This window comes from Triturus cristatus, chromosome 1_1 (assembly GCF_964204655.1).
Source record: "Triturus cristatus chromosome 1_1, aTriCri1.1, whole genome shotgun sequence".
Taxonomy (NCBI): domain Eukaryota; kingdom Metazoa; phylum Chordata; class Amphibia; order Caudata; family Salamandridae; genus Triturus; species Triturus cristatus.
In genome coordinates, this window is record NC_140579.1 from 596,455,196 (window position 1) to 596,475,417 (window position 20,222).

General features: G+C 52.2%; 1 protein-coding gene across 2 annotated transcripts in view; it reads left to right on the forward strand.

The window, feature by feature from the left end:
- The window catches only part of SPDEF (SAM pointed domain containing ETS transcription factor), a 494,981-nt gene that overhangs the window by 287,267 nt on the left and 187,492 nt on the right, over positions 1 to 20,222 (forward strand). The window lies entirely within an intron of this gene.

The following is a 20,222-nucleotide window of genomic DNA, read 5'->3' on the forward strand; positions in this document are numbered from 1 at the left end:
CAGAGAGAGCTCTACCCACAGGAAGTCTATACTCAAAGAACACTGAGAGAGTTCTACCACAGGAGGTCTGTACTCAAAGCATACGGAGAGAGTTCTGTCTACAGGAGGTCTGTACTCAAGTCACACTGACAGAGCTCTACCACTGGAGGTCTGTACTCAAAGCACATGGAGAGAGCTCTACCCATAGGAGGTCTGTACTCAAAGCACTCCACGGAAGCTCTACCCACAGGAGGTCTGTACTCAAAGCACACAGAGATAGCTCTACCACCGGAGGTCTGTCCTCATAGCACATGGCGAGAGCTGTACCACAGGAGGTCTGTACTCAAAATACACGGAGAGAGCTCTACCCACAGGAGGTCTGTAGTTAAAGCACACTGACAGAGCTCTACCCCAGGAGGACTGTACTCAGAGCAGACAGAGAGAGCTCTACCCATAGGAGGTCTGTACTCGAAGCACACTGAGAGAGCTTTACCACAGGAGGTCGGTACTCAAAGCACTCGGATAGAGCTCTACCCACAGGAGGTCTGTACTCAAAGCACACGGAGAGAGCTCTACCCACCGGAGGTCTGTACTCAAAAGCACATGGCGAGAGCTCTACCACAGGAGGTCTGTACTCAAAGCACACGGAGAGAGCTCTACCCACAGGAGGTCTGTACTCGAAGCACACTGAGAGAGCTTTACCACAGGAGGTCGGTACTCAAAGCACTCGGATAGAGCTCTACAAACAGGAGGTCTGTACTCAAAGCACACTGAGAGAGCTCTACCACAGGAGGTCTGTACTCAAAGCACATGGAGAGATCTCTACACACAAGAGGTCTGTACTCAAAGCACACGGAGAGAGCTCTACCCACAGGAGGTCTGTACTCAAAGCACACCGAGAGAGCTCTACCACAGGAGGTCTGTACTCAAAGCCACAGAGGGAGCTCTGCCCACAGGAGGTCTGTACTCAAAGCACAATGAGAGAGCTCTACCACAGGAGGTCTGTACTCAAACCACACAGAGAGAGCTCTACCCACAGGAGGTCTGTACTCAAAAGCACACTGAGAGAGCTCTACCACAAGAGGTCTGTACTCTAAGCACACACAGAGAGCCCAACCCACAGGAAGTCTGTACTCAAAGCACACTGAGAGAGCTCTACCCCAGGAGGTCTGTACTCAAAGCACACGGAGAGAGCTCTACCCACTAGAGGTCTGTACTCAAAAGAACACTGAGAGAGCTCTGCCACAGGAGGTCTGTACTCAAAGCACACAGAGAAAGTTCTACCCACAGGATTTCTGTACTCAAAGCAGACTGAGAGGGCTCTACCACAGGAGGTCTGTACTCAAAACACACTGAAAGAGCTCTACCCACAGGAGGTCTGTACTCAAAGCACACGGAGAGAGCTCTACCCACAGGGAGTCTGTACTCAAAGCACACTGAGAGAGCTCTACCACAGGAGGTCTGTACTCAAAGCACTCGGAGAGAGCTCTACCACAGTAGGTCTGGACTCAAAGCACACTTATAGAGCTATACCACAGGAGGTCTGTACTCAAAAGCACATGGCAAGAGCGTTACCACAGGAGGTCTGTACTCAAAGCACATGGAGAGAGCTCTACAATCAGGAGGTCTGTACTCAAAGCCACAGAGGGAGCTCTACCCACAGGAGGTCTGTACTCAAAGCCACAGAGGGAGCTTTGCCCACAGGAGGTCTGTACTCAAAGCCACAGAGGGAGCTTTGCCCACAGGAGGTCTGTACTCAAAGCACACTGAGAGAGCTCTACCACAGGAGGTCTGTACTCAAACCACACGGAGAGAGCTCTACCCACAGGAGGTCTGTACTCAAAAGCACACTGAGAGAGCTCTACCACAGGAGGTCTGTACTCAAAGGACACAGAGAGAGCCCTACCCACAGGAAGTCTGTACTCAAAGCACACTGGGAGAGCTTTACCCCAGGAGGTCTGTACTCAAAGCCACAGAAATAGCTCTACCACAGGAGGTCTGTACTCAAAGCACACGGAGAGAGCTCTTCCCACATGAGGTCTGTACTCAAAGCACACAGAGAGAGTTCTACCCACAGGAGGTCTGTACTCAAAGCAGACTGAGAGGGCTCTACCGCAGGAAGTCTGTACTCAAAGCACACTGGGAGAGCTCTACCCCAGGAGGTCTGTACTCAAAGCCACAGAGGGAGCAATACCCACAGGAGGTCTGTACTCAAAGCACACTGAGAGAGCTCTACCCACAGGGAGTCTGTACTCAAAGCACACTGAGAGAGCTCTACCACAGGAGGTCTGTACTCAAAGCACACGGAGAGAGCTCTACCACAGTAGGTCTGTACTTAAAGCACACTGAGAGAGCTCTACCACAGGAGGTCTGTACTCAAAAGCACATGGCAAGAACGCTACCAAGGAGGTCTGTACTCAAAGCACACGGAGAGAGCTCTACCCACAGGAGGTCTGTACTCAAAGCACTCTGAGAGAGCTCTACCACAGGAAGACTGTACTCAGAGCACACAGAGAGAGCTCTACCACAGGAGGTCTGTACTCAAAGCACACAGAGAGAGCTCTACCCACAGGAGGTCTGTACTCAAAGCCACAGAGGGAGCTTTGCCCACAGGAGGTCTGTACTCAAAGCCACAGAGGGAGCTTTGCCCACAGGAGGTATGTACTCAAAGCACACTGAGAGAGCTCTACCACAGGAGGTCTGTACTCAAACCACACGGAGAGAGCTCTACCCACAGGAGGTCTGTACTCAAAAGCACACTGAGAGAGCTCTACCACAGGAGGTCTGTACTCAAAGGACACAGAGAGAGCCCTACCCACAGGAAGTCTGTACTCAAAGCACACTGGGAGAGCTTTACCCCAGGAGGTCTGTACTCAAAGCCACAGAAGTAGCTCTACCCACAGGAGGTCTGTACTCAAAGGACACTGAGAGAGCTCTACCACAGGAGGTCTGTACTCAAAGCACACGGAGAGAGCTCTACCCACAAGAGCTCTGTACTCAAAAGCACACTGAGAGAGCTCTACCACCAGAGGTCTGTACTCAAAGCACACGGAGAGAGCTCTACCCAGAGGAGGTCTGTACTCAAAGCAGACTGAGAGGGCTCTACCACAGGAGCTCTGTACTCAAAGCACACAGAGAGAGCTCTACCCACAGGAGGTCTGTACTCAAAGCACACGGAGAGAGCTCTACCCACAGGGGGTCTGTACACAAAGCACACCGAGAGAGCTCTACCACAGAAGGTCTGTACTCAAAGCACACGGAGAGAGCTCTACCACAGTAGGTCTGTATTTAAAGCACACTGAGAGAGCTCTACCACAGGAGGTCTGTACTCAAAAGCACATGGCGAGAGCTTTACGACAGGAGGTCTATACTCAAAGCACACGGAGAGAGCTCTACCCACAGGAGGTCTGTACTCAAAGCACACTGAGAGAGCTCTACCACAGGAGGTCTGTACTCAAAGCACATGGTGAGAACTCTACCCACAGGAGGTCTGTACTCAAAGCACACAGAGAGAGCTCTACCCACAGGAGGTCTGTACTCAAAGCACACAGAGAGAGCTCTACCCACAGGAGGTCTGTACTCAAAGAACACTGAGAGAGTTCTACCACAGGAGGTCTGTACTCAAAGCACACGGAGAGAGTTCTGTCTACAGGAGGTCTGTACTCAAGGCACACTGACAGAGCTCTACCAGTGGAGGTCTGAACTCAAAGCACATGGAGAGAGCTCTACCCATAGGAGGTCTGTACTCAAAGCACGCCACGGAAGCTCTACCCACAGGAGGTCTGTACTCAAAGCACACAGAGATAGCTCTACCACCGGAGGTCTGTCCTCATAGCACATGGCGAGAGCTCTACCACAGGAGGTCTGTACTCAAAATACACGGAGAGAGCTCTACCCACAGGAGGTCTGTAGTTAAAGCACACTGACAGAGCTCTACCCCAGGAGGACTGTACTCAGAGCACACAGAGAGAGCTCTTCCCACCGGAGGTCTGTACTCAAAAGCACATGGCGAGAGCTCTACCACAGGAGGTCTGTACTCAAAGCACACGGAGAGAAACCTACCCACAGGAGGTCTGTACTCGAAGCACACTGAGAGAGCTTTACCACAGGAGGTCTGTACTCAAAGCACACGGATAAAGCTCTACCCACAGGAGGTCATTACTCAAAGCACACTGAGAGAGCTCTACCCACTAGAGGTCTGTACTCAAAAGAACACTGAGAGAGCTCTGCCACAGGAGGTCTGTACTCAAAGCACACAGAGAAAGTTCTACCCACAGGAGGTCTGTACTCAGAGCACACGGAGAGAGCTCTACCCACAAGAGCTCTGTACTCAAAAGCACACGGAGAGAGCTCTACCCACAGGAGGTCTGTACTCAAAGCAGACTGAGAGAGCTCTACCACAGAAGGTCTGTACTCAAAGCACTCGGAGAGAGCTCTACCACAGTAGGTCTGTATTTAAAGCACACTGAGAGAGCTCTACCACAGGAGGTCTGTACTCAAAAGCACATGGCGAGAGCTTTACGACAGGAGGTCTATACTCAAAGCACACGGAGAGAGCTCTACCCACAGGAGGTCTGTACTCAAAGCACACTGAGAGAGCTCTACCACAGGAGGTCTGTACTCAAAGCACATGGTGAGAACTCTACCCACAGGAGGTCTGTACTCAAAGCACACAGAGAGAGCTCTACCCACAGGAGGTCTGTACTCAAAGCACACAGAGAGAGCTCTACCCACAGGAGGTCTGTACTCAAAGAACACTGAGAGAGTTCTACCACAGGAGGTCTGTACTCAAAGCACACGGAGAGAGTTCTGTCTACAGGAGGTCTGTACTCAAGGCACACTGACAGAGCTCTACCAGTGGAGGTCTGAACTCAAAGCACATGGAGAGAGCTCTACCCATAGGAGGTCTGTACTCAAAGCACGCCACGGAAGCTCTACCCACAGGAGGTCTGTACACAAAGCACACAGAGATAGCTCTACCACCGGAGGTCTGTCCTCATAGCACATGGCGAGAGCTCTACCACAGGAGGTCTGTACTCAAAATACACGGAGAGAGCTCTACCCACAGGAGGTCTGTAGTTAAAGCACACTGACAGAGCTCTACCCCAGGAGGACTGTACTCAGAGCACACAGAGAGAGCTCTTCCCACCGGAGGTCTGTACTCAAAAGCACATGGCGAGAGCTCTACCACAGGAGGTCTGTACTCAAAGCACACGGAGAGAAACCTACCCACAGGAGGTCTGTACTCGAAGCACACTGAGAGAGCTTTACCACAGGAGGTCTGTACTCAAAGGACACGGATAAAGCTCTACCCACAGGAGGTCATTACTCAAAGCACACTGAGAGAGCTCTACCCACTAGAGGTCTGTACTCAAAAGAACACTGAGAGAGCTCTGCCACAGGAGGTCTGTACTCAAAGCACACAGAGAAAGTTCTACCCACAGGAGGTCTGTACTCAGAGCACACGGAGAGAGCTCTACCCACAAGAGCTCTGTACTCAAAAGCACACTGAGAGAGCTCTACCACCGGAGGTCTGTACTCAAAGCACACGGAGAGAGCTCTACCCACAGGAGGTCTGTACTCAAAGCAGACTGAGAGAGCTCTACCACAGGAGGTCTGTACTCAAAAGCACATGGCGAGAGCTCTACCACAGGAGGTCTGTACTCAAAGCACACGGAGAGAGCTCTACCCACCGGAGGTCTGTACTCAAAAGCACATGGCGAGAGCTCTACCACAGGAGGTCTGTACTCAAAGCACACGGAGAGAGCTCTACCCACAGGAGGTCTGTACTCGAAGCACACTGAGAGAGCTTTACCACAGGAGGTCGGTACTCAAAGCACTCGGATAGAGCTCTACGCACAGGAGGTCTGTACTCAAAGCACACTGAGAGAGCTCTACCACAGGAGGTCTGTACTCAAAGCACATGGAGAGATCTCTACACACAAGAGGTCTGTACTCAAAGCACACGGAGAGAGCTCTACCCACAGGAGGTCTGTACTCAAAGCACACCGAGAGAGCTCTACCACAGGAGGTCTGTACTCAAAGCCACATAGGGAGCTCTGCCCACAGGAGGTCTGTACTCAAAGCACAATGAGAGAGCTCTACCACAGGAGGTCTGTACTCAAACCACACGGAGAGAGCTCTACCCACAGGAGGTCTGTACTCAAAAGCACACTGAGAGAGCTCTACCACAAGAGGTCTGTACTCAAAGCACACACAGAGAGCCCTACCCACAGGAAGTCTGTACTCAAAGTACCCTGAGAGAGCTCTACCCCAGGAGGTCTGTACTCAAAGCACACGGAGAGAGCTCTACCCACTAGAGGTCTGCACTCAAAAGAACACTGAGAGAGCTCTGCCACAGGAGGTCTGTACTCAAAGCACACTGAGAAAGTTCTACCCACAGGAGGTCTGTACTCAAAGCAAACTGAGAGGGCTCTACCACAGGAGGTCTGTACTCAAAACACACTGAAAGAGCTCTACCCACAGGAGGTCTGTACTCAAAGCACACGGAGAGAGCTCTACCCACAGGGAGTCTGTACTCAAAGCACACTGAGAGAGCTCTACCACAGGAGGTCTGTACCCATAACAGACAGAGAGAGCTCTACCCACGGGAGGTCAGGACTCAAAGCACACTTATAGAGCTATACCACAGGAGGTCTGTACTCAAAAGCACATGGTAAGAGCGTTACCACAGGAGGTCTGTACTCAAAGCACTTGGAGAGAGCTCTACACACAAGAGGTCTGTACTCAAAGCACACGGAGAGAGCTCTACCACAGGAGGTCTGTACTCAAAGCACAAGGAGAGAGTTCTGTCTACAGGAGGTCTGTACTCAAGTCACACTGACAGAGCTCTACCACTGGAGGTCTGTACTCAAAGCACATGGAGAGAGCTCTACCCATAGGAGGTCTGTACTCAAAGCACACCACGGAAGCTCTACCCACAGGAGGTCTGTACTCAAAGCACACAGAGATAGCTCTACCACCGGAGGTCTGTCCTCATAGCACATGGCGAGAGCTCTACCAAAGGAGGTCTGTACTCAAAATACACGGAGAGAGCTCTACCCACAGGAGGTCTGTAGTTAAAGCACACTGAGAGAGCTCTACCCCAGGAGGACTGTACTCAGAGCAAACAGAGAGAGCGCTACCCACCGGAGGTCTGTACTCAAAAGCACATGGCGAGAGCTCTACCACAGCAGGTCTGTACTCAAAGCACACAGAGATAGCTCTACCACCGGAGGTCTGTCCTCATAGCACATGGCGAGAGCTCTACCAAAGGAGGTCTGTACTTAAAATACACGGAGGGAGCTCTATCCACGGGAGGTCTGTAGTTAAAGCACACTGACAGAGCTCTACCCCAGGAGGACTGTACTCAGAGCAAACAGAGAGAAACCTACCCACAGGAGGTCTGTACTCAAAGCACACTGAGACAGCTTTACCACAGGAGGTCTGTACTCAAAGCACACTGATAGAGCTCTACGCACAGGAGGTCTGCACTCAAAGCACACTGAGAGAGCTCTACCACAGGAGGTCTAGACTCAAAGCACATGGAGAGAGCTCTACACACAAGAGGTCTGTACTCAAAGCACACGGAGAGAGCTCTACCCACAGGAGGTCTGTACTCAAAGCACACCGAGAGAGCTCTACCACAGGAGGTCTGTACTCAAAGCCACAGAGGGAGCTCTGCCCACAGGAGGTCTGTACTCAAAGCACACTGAGAGAGCTCTACAACAGGAGGTCTGTACTCAAACCACACAGAGAGAGCTCTACCCACAGGAGGTCTGTACTCAAAAGCACACTGAGAGAGCTCTACCACAGGAGGTCTGTACTCAAAGCACACAGAGAGAGCCCTACCCACAGGAAGTCTGTACTCAAAGCACACTGAGAGAGCTCTACCCCAGGAGGTCTGTACTCAAAGCCACAGAGGGAGCTCTACCCACAGGAGGTCTGTACTGAAAGCACACTGAGAGAGCTCTACCAAAGGTGGTCTGTACTCAAAGCACACGAAGAGAGCTCTACCCACAAAAGGTCTAAACTCAAAAGCACACAGAGAGAGCTCTACCACAGGAGGTCTGTATTCAAAGCACACGGAGAGAGTCCCACCCACAGGAGGTCTGTACTCAAAGCACACAGAGAGAGCTCTACCCACAGGAGGTCCGTACTCAAAGAACACTGAGAGAGTTCTACCACAGGAGGTCTGTACTCAAAGCACACAGAGAGAGTTCTGTCCACAGGAGGTCTGTACTCAAGGCACACTGACAGAGCTCTACCACAGGAGGTCTGTACTCAAAATACACGGAGAGAGCTCTACCCACAGGAGGTCTGTATTTAAAGTACACTGACAGAGCTCTACCCCAGGAGGACTGTACTCAGAACACGCAGAGAGAGCTCTACCCACCAGAGGTCTGTACTCAAAAGCACATGGCGAGAGCTCTACAACAGGAGGTCTGTACTCAACGCACACGGAGAGAGCTCTACCCACAGGAGGTCTGTACTCGAAGCACACTGAGAGAGCTTTACCACAGGAGGTCTGTACTCAAAGCACACCGATAGAGCTCTACCCACAGGAGGTCTGTACTCAAAGCACACTAGAGAGCTCTACCACAGGAGGTCTGTACTCAAAGCACATGGAGAGAGCTCTACACACAAGAGGTCTGTACTCAAAGCATACGGAGAGAGCTCTACCTACAGGAGGTCTGTACTCAAAGCACACTGAGAGAGCTCTACCACAGGAGGTCTGTACTCAAAGCCCACGGAGAGAGCTCTACCCACAGGAGGTCTGTCCTCAAAGCACACAGAGAGAGCTCTACCCACAGGAAGTCTGTGCTCAAAGAACACTGAGAGAGTTCTACCACAGGAGGTCTGTACTCAAAGCATACGGAGAAAGTTCTGTCTACAGGAGGTCTGTACTCAAGTCACACTGACAGAGCTCTGCCACTGGAGGTCTGTACTCAAAGCACATGGAGAGAGCTCTACCCATAGGAGGTCTGTACTCAAAGCACACCACGGAAGCTCTACCCACAGGAGGTCTGTACTCAAAGCACACAGAGATAGCTCTACCAACGGAGGTCTGTCCTCATAGCACATGGCGAGAGCTGTACCACAGGAGGTCTGTACTCAAAATACACGGAGAGAGCTCTACCCACAGGAGGTCTGAAGTTAAAGCACACTGACAGAGCTCTACCCCAGGAGGACTGTACTCAGAGCACACAGAGAGAGCTCTACCCACAGGAGGTCTGTACTCGAAGCACACTGAGAGAGCTTTACCACAGGAGGTCGGTACTCAAAGCACTCGGATAGAGCTCTACCCACAGGAGGTCTGTACTCAAAGCACACGGAGAGAGCTCTACCCACCGGAGGTCTGTACTCAAAAGCACATGGCGAGAGCTCTACCACAGGAGGTCTGTACTCAAAGCACACACAGAGAGCCCTACCACCAGGAAGTCTGTACTCAAAGCACACTGAGAGAGCTCTACCCCAGGAGGTCTGTACTCAAAGCCACAGAGGGAGCACTACCCACAGGAGGTCTGTACTCAAAGCACACTGAGAGAGCTCTACCCCAGGAGGTCTGTACTCAAAGCCACAGAGGGAGCACTACCCACAGGAGGTCTGTACTCAAAGCAGACTGAGAGGGCTCTACCGCAGGAAGTCTGTACTCAAAGCACACTGGGAGAGCTCTACCCCAGGAGGTCTGTACTCAAAGCCACAGAGGGAGCACTACCCACAGGAGGTCTGTACTCAAAGCACACTGAGAGAGCTCTACCCACAGGAGGTCTGTACTCAAAGCACACAGAGAGAGCTCTACCCACAGGGAGTCTGTACTCAAAGCACACTGAGAGAGCTTTACCACAGGAGGTCTGTACTCAAAGCCACAGAGGGAGCTCTGCCCACAGGAGGTCTGTACTCAAAGCACACTGAGAGAGCTCTACCACAGGAGGTCTGTACTCAAACCACACGGAGAGAGCTCTACCCACAGGAGGTCTGTACTCAAAAGCACACTGAGAGAGCTCTACCACAAGAGTTCTGTACTCAAAGCACACACAGAGAGCCCTACCACCAGGAAGTCTGTACTCAAAGCACACTGAGAGAGCTCTACCCCAGGAGGTCTGTACTCAAAGCCACAGAGGGAGCACTACCCACAGGAGGTCTGTACTCAAAGCACACTGAGAGAGCTCTACCCCAGGAGGTCTGTACTCAAAGCCACAGAGGGAGCACTACCCACAGGAGGTCTGTACTCAAAGCAGACTGAGAGGGCTCTACCGCAGGAAGTCTGTACTCAAAGCACACTGGGAGAGCTCTACCCCAGGAGGTCTGTACTCAAAGCCACAGAGGGAGCACTACCCACAGGAGGTCTGTACTCAAAGCACACTGAGAGAGCTCTACCCACAGGAGGTCTGTACTCAAAGCACACAGAGAGAGCTCTACCCACAGGGAGTCTGTACTCAAAGCACACTGAGAGAGCTCTACCACAGGAGGTCTGTACTCAAAGCACACGGAGAGAGCTCTACCACAGTAGGTCTGTACTTAAAGCACACTGAGAGAGCTCTACCACAGGAGGTCTGTACTCAAAAGCACATGGCAAGAACACTACCACAGGAGGTCTGTACTCAAAGCACACGGAGAGAGCTCTACCCACAGGAGGTCTGTACTCAAAGCACTCTGAGAGAGCTCTACCACAGGAAGACTGTACTCAGAGCACACAGAGAGAGCTCTACCACAGGAGGTCTGTACTCAAAGCACACAGAGAGAGCTCTACCCACAGGAGGTCTGTACTCAAAGCCACAGAGGGAGCATTGCCCACAGGAGGTCTGTACTCAAAGCCACAGAGGGACCTTTGCCCACAGGAGGTCTGTACTCAAAGCACACTGAGAGAGCTCTACCACAGGAGGTCTGTACTCAAACCACACGGAGAGAGCTCTACCCACAGGAGGTCTGTACTCAAAAGCACACTGAGAGAGCTCTACCACAGGAGGTCTGTACTCAAAGGACACAGAGAGAGCCCTACCCACAGGAAGTCTGTACTCAAAGCACACTGGGAGAGCTTTACCCCAGGAGGTCTGTACTCAAAGCCACAGATGTAGCTCTACCCACGGGAGGTCTGTACTCAAAGCACACTGAGAGAGCTCTACCACAGGAGGTCTGTACTCAAAGCACACGGAGAGAGCTCTACCCACAAGAGCTCTGTACTCAAAAGCACACTGAGAGAGCTCTACCACCGGAGGTCTGTACTCAAAGCACACGGAGAGAGCTCTACCCAGAGGAGGTCTGTACTCAAAGCAGACTGAGAGGGCTCTACCACAGGAGCTCTGTACTCAAAGCACACAGAGAGAGCTCTACCCACAGGAGGTCTGTACTCAAAGCACACGGAGAGAGCTCTACCCACAGGGGGTCTGTACACAAAGCACACACAGAGAGCCCTACCCACAGGAAGTCTGTACTCAAAGCACACTGAGAGAGCTCTACCCCAGGAGGTCTGTACTCAAAGCCACAGAGGGAGCACTACCCACAGGAGGTCTGTACTCAAAGCACACTGAGAGAGCTCTACCCCAGGAGGTCTGTACTCAAAGCCACAGAGGGAGCACTACCCACAGGAGGTCTGTACTCAAAGCAGACTGAGAGGGCTCTACCGCAGGAAGTCTGTACTCAAAGCACACTGGGAGAGCTCTACCCCAGGAGGTCTGTACTCAAAGCCACAGAGGGAGCACTACCCACAGGAGGTCTGTACTCAAAGCACACTGAGAGAGCTCTACCCACAGGAGGTCTGTACTCAAAGCACACAGAGAGAGCTCTACCCACAGGGAGTCTGTACTCAAAGCACACTGAGAGAGCTCTACCACAGGAGGTCTGTACTCAAAGCACATGGAGAGAGCTCTACCCATAGGAGGTCTGTACTCAAAGCACACCACGGAAGCTCTACCCACAGGAGGTCTGTACTCAAAGCACACAGAGATAGCTCTACCAACGGAGGTCTGTCCTCATAGCACATGGCGAGAGCTGTACCACAGGAGGTCTGTACTCAAAATACACAGAGAGAGCTCTACCCACAGGGAGTCTGTACTCAAAGCACACTGAGAGAGCTTTACCACAGGAGGTCTGTACTCAAAGCCACAGAGGGAGCTCTGCCCACAGGAGGTCTGTACTCAAAGCACACTGAGAGAGCTCTACCACAGGAGGTCTGTACTCAAACCACACGGAGAGAGCTCTACCCACAGGAGGTCTGTACTCAAAAGCACACTGAGAGAGCTCTACCACAAGAGTTCTGTACTCAAAGCACACACAGAGAGCCCTACCACCAGGAAGTCTGTACTCAAAGCACACTGAGAGAGCTCTACCCCAGGAGGTCTGTACTCAAAGCCACAGAGGGAGCACTACCCACAGGAGGTCTATACTCAAAGCACACTGAGAGAGCTCTACCCCAGGAGGTCTGTACTCAAAGCCACAGAGGGAGCACTACCCACAGGAGGTCTGTACTCAAAGCAGACTGAGAGGGCTCTACCGCAGGAAGTCTGTACTCAAAGCACACTGGGAGAGCTCTACCCCAGGAGGTCTGTACTCAAAGCCACAGAGGGAGCACTACCCACAGGAGGTCTGTACTCAAAGCACACTGAGAGAGCTCTACCCACAGGAGGTCTGTACTCAAAGCACACAGAGAGAGCTCTACCCACAGGGAGTCTGTACTCAAAGCACACTGAGAGAGCTCTACCACAGGAGGTCTGTACTCAAAGCACACGGAGAGAGCTCTACCACAGTAGGTCTGTACTTAAAGCACACTGAGAGAGCTCTACCACAGGAGGTCTGTACTCAAAAGCACATGGCAAGAACACTACCACAGGAGGTCTGTACTCAAAGCACACGGAGAGAGCTCTACCCACAGGAGGTCTGTACTCAAAGCACTCTGAGAGAGCTCTACCACAGGAAGACTGTACTCAGAGCACACAGAGAGAGCTCTACCACAGGAGGTCTGTACTCAAAGCACACAGAGAGAGCTCTACCCACAGGAGGTCTGTACTCAAAGCCACAGAGGGAGCATTGCCCACAGGAGGTCTGTACTCAAAGCCACAGAGGGACCTTTGCCCACAGGAGGTCTGTACTCAAAGCACACTGAGAGAGCTCTACCACAGGAGGTCTGTACTCAAACCACACGGAGAGAGCTCTACCCACAGGAGGTCTGTACTCAAAAGCACACTGAGAGAGCTCTACCACAGGAGGTCTGTACTCAAAGGACACAGAGAGAGCCCTACCCACAGGAAGTCTGTACTCAAAGCACACTGGGAGAGCTTTACCCCAGGAGGTCTGTACTCAAAGCCACAGATGTAGCTCTACCCACGGGAGGTCTGTACTCAAAGCACACTGAGAGAGCTCTACCACAGGAGGTCTGTACTCAAAGCACACGGAGAGAGCTCTACCCACAAGAGCTCTGTACTCAAAAGCACACTGAGAGAGCTCTACCACCGGAGGTCTGTACTCAAAGCACACGGAGAGAGCTCTACCCAGAGGAGGTCTGTACTCAAAGCAGACTGAGAGGGCTCTACCACAGGAGCTCTGTACTCAAAGCACACAGAGAGAGCTCTACCCACAGGAGGTCTGTACTCAAAGCACACGGAGAGAGCTCTACCCACAGGGGGTCTGTACACAAAGCACACACAGAGAGCCCTACCCACAGGAAGTCTGTACTCAAAGCACACTGAGAGAGCTCTACCCCAGGAGGTCTGTACTCAAAGCCACAGAGGGAGCACTACCCACAGGAGGTCTGTACTCAAAGCACACTGAGAGAGCTCTACCCCAGGAGGTCTGTACTCAAAGCCACAGAGGGAGCACTACCCACAGGAGGTCTGTACTCAAAGCAGACTGAGAGGGCTCTACCGCAGGAAGTCTGTACTCAAAGCACACTGGGAGAGCTCTACCCCAGGAGGTCTGTACTCAAAGCCACAGAGGGAGCACTACCCACAGGAGGTCTGTACTCAAAGCACACTGAGAGAGCTCTACCCACAGGAGGTCTGTACTCAAAGCACACAGAGAGAGCTCTACCCACAGGGAGTCTGTACTCAAAGCACACTGAGAGAGCTCTACCACAGGAGGTCTGTACTCAAAGCACATGGAGAGAGCTCTACCCATAGGAGGTCTGTACTCAAAGCACACCACGGAAGCTCTACCCACAGGAGGTCTGTACTCAAAGCACACAGAGATAGCTCTACCAACGGAGGTCTGTCCTCATAGCACATGGCGAGAGCTGTACCACAGGAGGTCTGTACTCAAAATACACGGAGAGAGCTCTACCCACAGGAGGTCTGAAGTTAAAGCACACTGACAGAGCTCTACCCCAGGAGGACTGTACTCAGAGCACACAGAGAGAGCTCTACCCACAGGAGGTCTGTACTCGAAGCACACTGAGAGAGCTTTACCACAGGAGGTCGGTACTCAAAGCACTCGGATAGAGCTCTACCCACAGGAGGTCTGTACTCAAAGCACACGGAGAGAGCTCTACCCACCGGAGGTCTGTACTCAAAAGCACATGGCGAGAGCTCTACCACAGGAGGTCTGTACTCAAAGCACACACAGAGAGCCCTACCACCAGGAAGTCTGTACTCAAAGCACACTGAGAGAGCTCTACCCCAGGAGGTCTGTACTCAAAGCCACAGAGGGAGCACTACCCACAGGAGGTCTGTACTCAAAGCACACTGAGAGAGCTCTACCCCAGGAGGTCTGTACTCAAAGCCACAGAGGGAGCACTACCCACAGGAGGTCTGTACTCAAAGCAGACTGAGAGGGCTCTACCGCAGGAAGTCTGTACTCAAAGCACACTGGGAGAGCTCTACCCCAGGAGGTCTGTACTCAAAGCCACAGAGGGAGCACTACCCACAGGAGGTCTGTACTCAAAGCACACTGAGAGAGCTCTACCCACAGGAGGTCTGTACTCAAAGCACACAGAGAGAGCTCTACCCACAGGGAGTCTGTACTCAAAGCACACTGAGAGAGCTTTACCACAGGAGGTCTGTACTCAAAGCCACAGAGGGAGCTCTGCCCACAGGAGGTCTGTACTCAAAGCACACTGAGAGAGCTCTACCACAGGAGGTCTGTACTCAAACCACACGGAGAGAGCTCTACCCACAGGAGGTCTGTACTCAAAAGCACACTGAGAGAGCTCTACCACAAGAGTTCTGTACTCAAAGCACACACAGAGAGCCCTACCACCAGGAAGTCTGTACTCAAAGCACACTGAGAGAGCTCTACCCCAGGAGGTCTGTACTCAAAGCCACAGAGGGAGCACTACCCACAGGAGGTCTGTACTCAAAGCACACTGAGAGAGCTCTACCCCAGGAGGTCTGTACTCAAAGCCACAGAGGGAGCACTACCCACAGGAGGTCTGTACTCAAAGCAGACTGAGAGGGCTCTACCGCAGGAAGTCTGTACTCAAAGCACACTGGGAGAGCTCTACCCCAGGAGGTCTGTACTCAAAGCCACAGAGGGAGCACTACCCACAGGAGGTCTGTACTCAAAGCACACTGAGAGAGCTCTACCCACAGGAGGTCTGTACTCAAAGCACACAGAGAGAGCTCTACCCACAGGGAGTCTGTACTCAAAGCACACTGAGAGAGCTCTACCACAGGAGGTCTGTACTCAAAGCACACGGAGAGAGCTCTACCACAGTAGGTCTGTACTTAAAGCACACTGAGAGAGCTCTACCACAGGAGGTCTGTACTCAAAAGCACATGGCAAGAACACTACCACAGGAGGTCTGTACTCAAAGCACACGGAGAGAGCTCTACCCACAGGAGGTCTGTACTCAAAGCACTCTGAGAGAGCTCTACCACAGGAAGACTGTACTCAGAGCACACAGAGAGAGCTCTACCACAGGAGGTCTGTACTCAAAGCACACAGAGAGAGCTCTACCCACAGGAGGTCTGTACTCAAAGCCACAGAGGGAGCATTGCCCACAGGAGGTCTGTACTCAAAGCCACAGAGGGAGCTTTGCCCACAGGAGGTCTGTACTCAAAGCACACTGAGAGAGCTCTACCACAGGAGGTCTGTACTCAAACCACACGGAGAGAGCTCTACCCACAGGAGGTCTGTACTCAAAAGCACACTGAGAGAGCTCTACCACAGGAGGTCTGTACTCAAAGGACACAGAGAGAGCCCTACCCACAGGAAGTCTGTACTCAAAGCACACTGGGAGAGCTTTACCCCAGGAGGTCTGTACTCAAAGCCACAGAAGTAGCTCTACCCACGGGAGGTCTGTACTCAAAGCACACTGAGAGAGCTCTACCACAGGAGGTCTGTACTCAAAGCACACGGAGAGAGCTCTACCCACAAGAGCTCTGTACTCAAAAGCACACTGAGAGAGCTCTACCACCGGAGGTCTGTACTCAAAGCACATGGAGAGAGCTCTACCCAGAGGAGGTCTGTACTCAAAGCAGACTGAGAGGGCTCTACCACAGGAGCTCTGTACTCAAAGCACACAGAGAGAGCTCTACCCACAGGAGGTCTGTACTCAAAGCACACGGAGAGAGCTCTACCCACAGGGGGTCTGTACACAAAGCACACACAGAGAGCCCTACCCACAGGAAGTCTGTACTCAAAGCACACTGAGAGAGCTCTACCCCAGGAGGTCTGTACTCAAAGCCACAGAGGGAGCACTACCCACAGGAGGTCTGTACTCAAAGCACACTGAGAGAGCTCTACCCCAGGAGGTCTGTACTCAAAGCCACAGAGGGAGCACTACCCACAGGAGGTCTGTACTTAAAGCAGACTGAGAGGGCTCTACCGCAGGAAGTCTGTACTCAAAGCACACTGGGAGAGCTCTACCCCAGGAGGTCTGTACTCAAAGCCACAGAGGGAGCACTACCCACAGGAGGTCTGTACTCAAAGCACACTGAGAGAGCTCTACCCACAGGAGGTCTGTACTCAAAGCACACAGAGAGAGCTCTACCCACAGGGAGTCTGTACTCAAAGCACACTGAGAGAGCTCTACCACAGGAGGTCTGTACTCAAAGCACACGGAGAGAGCTCTACCACAGTAGGTCTGTACTTAAAGCACACTGAGAGAGCTCTACCACAGGAGGTCTGTACTCAAAAGCACATGGCAAGAACACTACCACAGGAGGTCTGTACTCAAAGCACACGGAGAGAGCTCTACCCACAGGAGGTCTGTACTCAAAGCACTCTGAGAGAGCTCTACCACAGGAAGACTGTACTCAGAGCACACAGAGAGAGCTCTACCACAGGAGGTCTGTACTCAAAGCACACAGAGAGAGCTCTACCCACAGGAGGTCTGTACTCAAAGCCACAGAGGGAGCTTTGCCCACAGGAGGTCTGTACTCAAAGCCACAGAGGGAGCTTTGCCCACAGGAGGTCTGTACTCAAAGCACACTGAGAGAGCTCTACCACAGGAGGTCTGTACTCAAACCACACGGAGAGAGCTCTACCCACAGGAGGTCTGTAATCAAAAGCACACTGAGAGAGCTCTACCACAGGAGGTCTGTACTCAAAGGACACAGAGAGAGCCCTACCCACAGGAAGTCTGTACTCAAAGCACACTGGGAGAGCTTTACCCCAGGAGGTCTGTACTCAAAGCCACAGAAGTAGCTCTACCCACGGGAGGTCTGTACTCAAAGCACACTGAGAGAGCTCTACCACAGGAGGTCTGTACTCAAAGCACACGGAGAGAGCTCTACCCACAAGAGCTCTGTACTCAAAAGCACACTGAGAGAGCTCTACCACCGGAGGTCTGTACTCAAAGCACACGGAGAGAACTCTACCCAGAGGAGGTCTGTACTCAAAGCAGACTGAGAGGGCTCTACCACAGGAGCTCTGTACTCAAAGCACACAGAGAGAGCTCTACCCACAGGAGGTCTGTACTCAAAGCACACGGAGAGAGCTCTACCCACAGGGGGTCTGTACACAAAGCACACCGAGAGAGCTCTACCACAGAAGGTCTGTACTCAAAGCACACGGAGAGAGCTCTACCACAGTAGGTCTGTATTTAAAGCACACTGAGAGAGCTCTACCACAGGAGGTCTGTACTCAAAAGCACATGGCGAGAGCTTTACGACAGGAGGTCTATACTCAAAGCACATGGAGAGAGCTCTACCCACAGGAGGTCTGTACTCAAAGCACACTGAGAGAGCTCTACCACAGGAGGTCTGTACTCAAAGCACATGGTGAGAACTCTACCCACAGGAGGTCTGTACTCAAAGCACACAGAGAGAGTTCTACCACAGGAGGTCTGTACTCAAAGCACACGGAGAGAGTTCTGTCTACAGGAGGTCTGTACTCAAGGCACACTGACAGAGCTCTACCAGTGGAGGTCTGAACTCAAAGCCATGGAGAGAGCTCTACCCATAGGAGGTCTGTACTCAAAGCACGCCACGGAAGCTCTACCCACAGGAGGTCTGTACTCAAAGCACTCAGAGATAGCTCTACCACCGGAGGTCTGTCCTCATAGCACATGGCGAGAGCTCTACCACAGGAGGTCTGTACTCAAAATACACGGAGAGAGCTCTACCCACAGAAGGTCTGTAGTTAAAGCACACTGACAGAGCTCTACCCCAGGAGGACTGTACTCAGAGCACACAGAGAGAGCTCTTCCCACCGGAGGTCTGTACTCAAAAGCACATGGCGAGAGCTCTACCACAGGAGGTCTGTACTGAAAGCACACGGAGAGAAACCTACCCACAGGAGATCTGTACTCGAAGCACACTGAGAGAGCGTTACCACAGGAGGTCTGTACTCAAAGCACACGGATAAAACTCTACCCACAGGAGGTCATTACTCAAAGCACACTGAGAGAGCTCTACCCACTAGAGGTCTGTACTCAAAAGAACACTGAGAGAGCTCTGCCACAGGAGGTCTGTACTCAAAGCACACAGAGAAAATTCTACCCACAGGAGGTCTGTACTCAAAGCACACGGAGAGAGCTCTACCCACAAGAGCTCTGTACTCAAAAGCACACTGAGAGAGCTCTACCACCGGAGGTCTGTACTCAAAGCACACGGAGAGAGCTCTACCCACAGGAGGTCTGTACTCAAAGCAGACTGAGAGAGCTCTACCACAGTAGGTCTGTACTTATAGCACACTGAGAGAGCTCTACCACAGGAGGTCTGTACCCATAACAGACAGAGAGAGCTCTACCCACGGGAGGTCTGGACTTAAAGCACACTTATAGAGCTATACCACAGGAGGTCTGTACTCAAAAGCACATGGCAAGAGCGTTACCACAGGAGGTCTGTACTCAAAGCACATGGAGAGAGCTCTACCCACAGGGGGTCTGTACTCAAAGCCACAGAGGGAGCTCTACCCACAGGAGGTCTGTACTCAAAGCACACTGAGAGAGCTCTACCATTGGAGGTCTGTACTCAAAGCACACGGAGAGAGCTCTACCCACATGAGGTCTGTACTCAAAATCACACTGAGAGAGCTCTGCCACAGGAGGTCTGTACTCAAAGCACACAGAGAGAGCTCTACCCACAGGAGGTCTGTACTCAAAGCAGACTGAGAGGGCTCTACCACAGGAAGTCTGTACTCAAAGCACACTGGGAGAGCTCTACCCCAGGAGGCCTGTACTCAAAGCCACAGAGGGAGCTCTACCCACAGGAGGTCTGTACTCAAAGCACACTGAGAGAGCTCTACCCACAGGAGGTCTGTACTCAAAGCACACAGAGAGAGCTCTACCCACAGGGAGTCTGTAGTCAAAGCACACTGAGAGAGCTCTACCACAGGAGGTCTGTACTCAAAGCACACGGAGAGAGCTCTACCACAGTAGGTCTGTACTTAAAGCACACTGAGAGAGCTCTACCACAGGAGGTCTGTACTCAAAAGCACACTGAGAGAGCTCTGCCACAGGAGGTCTGTACTCAAAGCACACAGAGAGATTTCTACCAACAGGAGGTCTGTACTCAAAGCAGACTGAGAGGGCTCTACCACAGGAAGTCTGTACTCAAAGCACACTGGGAGAGCTCTACCCCAGGAGGTCTGTACTCAAAGCCACAGAGGGAGCACTACCCACAGGAGGTCTGTACTCAAAGCACACTGAGAGAGCTCTACCCACAGGAGGTCTGTACTCAAAGCACACAGAGAGAGCTCTACCCACAGGGAGTCTGTACTCAAAGCACACTGAGAGAGCTCTACCACAGGAGGTCTGTACTCAAAGCACACGGAGAGAGCTCTACCACAGTAGGTCTGTACTTAAAGCACATTGAGAGAGCTCTACCACAGGAGGTCTGTACTCAAAAGCACATGGCAAGAACGCT